This window comes from Chrysochloris asiatica, unplaced genomic scaffold (genome assembly GCF_000296735.1).
Source record: "Chrysochloris asiatica unplaced genomic scaffold, ChrAsi1.0 scaffold00238, whole genome shotgun sequence".
In the NCBI taxonomy this organism is placed as follows: Eukaryota; Metazoa; Chordata; class Mammalia; order Afrosoricida; family Chrysochloridae; genus Chrysochloris; species Chrysochloris asiatica.
The window spans coordinates 573,423-577,589 of NW_006408756.1; the positions used below are offsets into that span (position 1 = coordinate 573,423).

At 42.8% G+C, this 4,167-nt stretch overlaps 1 pseudogene; it reads left to right on the forward strand.

The window, feature by feature from the left end:
* Positions 1-1,372: 1,372 nt before the first annotated feature.
* Positions 1,373-2,031, forward strand: LOC102839649 (annotated as a pseudogene).
* The last annotated feature ends 2,136 nt before the right edge of the window (positions 2,032-4,167 follow it).

Consider the following 4,167-nt stretch of genomic DNA (forward strand, 5'->3'; position numbering starts at 1 on the left):
TCTGCTGTCAGGTTACATCACCCAGTCACATCAGCCACACAACACTGGAGTTGTCTTTACTTCCGCCCATGCCCGGTGGATCCCGCCTTCTTCATCACCCCTTGGTGAACTCACTAGTTGTTCCCACCAGCATTATGTGGGCCCCTCACTTCCACACCAGACCGCTGCCGGTTAGATCTACCTCCACCCCCACCCCCACCCCTGTGAAGACCTGGAGACACCTGCCCTCTCTATACCTCAGCCTCAAAGCCCCTCACCCCATCTGAATTCTGACCCAAGTTTCCAAACCAGATTTTGGAAATGACCACATGCTTGAAAACGAAGCATGTGTTTTCTCTTGGCTGATTGCACCTCTCTGAGTTTATGTATCAGACAAATAGAGATCAAACATGAATTGTGTTTTGCAAACATTTCTATGCCATTTAATTTTTTTTAAATGTTTTATTGTAAACTATATGATAGTTTACATGAGAGAACTTTAGTTTTACATTCATTCCATCGTGTATCATTTCATTGCCATGGTTCCAATCCCTTCTCTGGATCCAAAGTCCTCAGCTGCTTCATCACTCCACGTCATCATCTCTGTCTCCATCTCAGGCGCCCCTGCTTCTCTGCGTAGGGTCCCACTCTCGGCTCTTCTCTGTTGGTGGTCCCAGAGACCTCCGATCCTAGACTGGAGAAATAATCACTCCCTTCCTTGCTACAAAACATCTACCTCTGCATTTCCAACCCTCACAATCTGTCTTGATAACCATTCACTACAGTATCACGAGTTACCCATCTGTATTTCATTTCATCAGCTCCACCTAGACAGATTGGATAGTACTCACTGGTGATTCTGCCTTCCTCCATGCCCCCTAGCTCTAGGTTCCCTCTTGAAAGCTTGTAAACCAGTCACTTCTTGCCTTTGTAGTCCCTCCCTCCCCATTTGGGTATCCAATGTCCAAGTTGCCCATCTCTGTCTACTCTGTGTGTGGAGGGGGTGGGAATGTTTCTTGCTGTAAGGATTTGTTGCCTCTCTTGAGTCACTGCATCCATAGGTATAGTTTAAGTTCATCAGATTAAATCAGCTCAATCTTTTTTTTTTTTTTCTTTTTCTTTCCCCCCCTCTTCTTTCTTCTCCCGGTTGAGCTCTGATCATCCAGTCATCCGGTCCTGGTCATGTGGGTATCATCTGCAAGTGTGGGTGTTCTTGTGCACATGCCCGCTCTTCTATGCCGTTTAATTTTTACAATCTCGCTCTTGGAGGGTGAACTTGTTCAATTTACCACTGCCATTCTCATCATTTGCTCTTTGAATTTAGTGGTTGGTGCGATATATACACGTACAGAACGCTGGCTCTGTGACTCTGGGGGAGATCCACGCCCACCTGATGGAGCTCCTCCTCCTCATCAACGCCAGCAAAATCGCATCTTCATACATCTGTGGCAGCGATTCTGTGCTTCACGTACGCCCACCAGAACCGCCTTATCGTGGCCCATGTGCTCTCGAAGGCTGGGGCGACCACATCCCCACCATGGACCTGCCTCCCAGGTCACTGTTCGAGAAACCTGTGGTCCTGCTCTGGTCCCCGAGAACATCGCTGAGTGGAGAAAGTGCATCACTGTCTTCCCCGTAGTGGGCGGCGCCAAAAGGGTTACCTTGATTATGGTCATACTGAATGTGGAATTTGCTTTGATCCACAAAGAGAAGGCAAATGAGGGGGACCAGATGGTCCTGGTGGGTGACGTCAAGCACCGCGTGGCCATCCTGGTGTATCACATGGCCAACACCTGTGACTCAATAGGCCACCCTGCAGACAGAGCTTCTCTTAGCTGGAGCCGTCGAAGTCTACATTATCTGAACCCATGGAGTCTCCTCCTGGCCAGCCATTTGCAGCATGTGGTCATCACAAACACAATACCACCAGAGGACAAAATGAAATGCTGCGCCAACATTCAGGTTAGGGACAGTTCTATGACCTTGGCCAAGGCCCTCTGAAGGACGCTCACTGGTGAATCCCTTTCTTACCTTTCAGCCATGTTTTCTTAGAACTGTTGATTATGAGGTGTCCATCAAGCCCACTCGGACGTTTTTGTCTTTGTCTCTTTTTTTAGCATTAGAACTAACAATGATAGGAGAATGAATAAGGGAAACATCAGATCTTTGTACTCTCTGAGATTCATTCCACTTGCCTTCGTGCCTTTTGAAAGCTTGAGACCACTTGTTTCGGGGGTTGAGGGAAGGGCATTGGTTATTTGTCTTTGAAGTGGGAGAAATGTTAGTATCATCTTGACTTGTTCCGACAGGTGACCTTTTCCTTTGTTCTTTCCTTCAAGGTTACAACATTTCAAGTATATAATTTCATTGTGCAAACTCATAGTTTTTATGTTTCTGGGGTAGCCAAAGGTGACTTCTGATTAAAGGCTCTTGTGTAAATGTATAATGATAACACCTATGGGTGTTCAGGTAAAACCTTGTGTAGAACGCCTGTTCATTTGGAGCAAACCTGAGAAATTTTATAATAGTGTAATTTTTTATTTTAATAACCCACTTGAAATAAATCACCTTGGTTAGTGCGATTTAAAAAAAAAACAACAAGTTCATACAGCTTCTATACACAAATCTGATATGGCTTCTTGGTCAGTGCTTTTTAAGTAGCTGATAATACCTTTGTGAACTGTGAAATGGAACACAAAAAGATTGATACCTTAGGCCTTAGTGAGCTAAAATAGACTGCTATTGGCCATTTTGAATCAGATAATCAAATGGCTTACTACGCCGGGAATGACAGATTGAAGAGGAACAAATGGTGTCACATTAATAGTTAAAAAGAGCTCTTCAAGATCTACTTTGAAGCACAAGGTTGCCTGTGATAGGATGATATCCATACGCCTACCAAGAAGACCAGTTATTACCACTATTGTTCACATTTACCCACCAACCACAGAAGCCAGTGATGGTAAAATTATTCTACCAACTACTTCAGGATGATATTGATCAAACTTCAAGATGCACTGATAATCACTGATGACTGGAATGCAAAAGCTGGGAACAAAAGAGAAAGATCAATAATAGTTGGAAAACATGGCCTTCGTGATACAAACAAGCCTGAAGGTCGATCACATGATAGAATTTTGCAAAGACCAACAACTTATTCAGTGCAGATACCTTTACTCAACAGCTTAAAAAGGAACTTTATACAAGGACCTCGCCAGATAGAATAACAGGAATCAAATTGACCATAGACCAATTGTTAAGATTGTTATAAATGAAGAAAGTAGTAAAGAGTTATTAAAACGATAGGATAGAAAGAAAAGACAAAAATGCATGTCAGAAGAGACGCTGAAACTTGCTCTTCAGCATAGAGAATTTACAGCAACTGGAAGAAATAACCGTATCTTATCATCAGCTAAAACAAGGTCAGGGGCAGATTGTGGAACAGATCATCAATGACTCATATGCAAATTCAGACTGAAGCTGAAGAAAATGAAAACAAGTCGATGAGAGACAAAATATGACCTTGAATATATCCTACTTGAATTTAGAGATCATCTGTAGAACAGATTTGATACATTAAACACTAAAGACCGAAGACCAGATGAGTTGTGGGATGACACCAAGAACATCATACAGGAAGAAAGCAAAAAGTCATTGAGAAGACAAGAAAGAAGGAAAAGATCAAAATGGATGTTAGAGAAGACTCTGAAACTTGCTTTCCAGCGTAGAGATGCTAAAGCAAATGGAAGAAATGAGGAGGTACAAGACCTGAACAGAAAATGTCAAAGGTCAGCTTGAGAAGACAAAGTCAAATATTATAACAAAATGTGCAAAGATCTGCAGTTCGAAAACCAAAAGGGAAGAACATGCTCAGCATTTCTCAAGCTAAGGGAACTGAAGAAAAAATTCAAGCCTCGACTTTCATTATCAAAGAACTCTCTGGGCAAATTATTGAACGATGCAGAAAGTATCAAGAGAAGATGGAAGGAATACGCAGAGGCACTATCAAAAGTAGTGGTCACTATTCAACCGTTTCAAGACGTAGCATATGATCAAGAGCCAATGATACTAAGGAAGAAGTCCAAGGTGCATTGAAGGAATTGGCAAAGAACAAGGCACCAGGAATTGATGGAATACGAATTGAAATCATTCAACAAAGTGAGGCAGCACAGGAGGCACTCACTCATC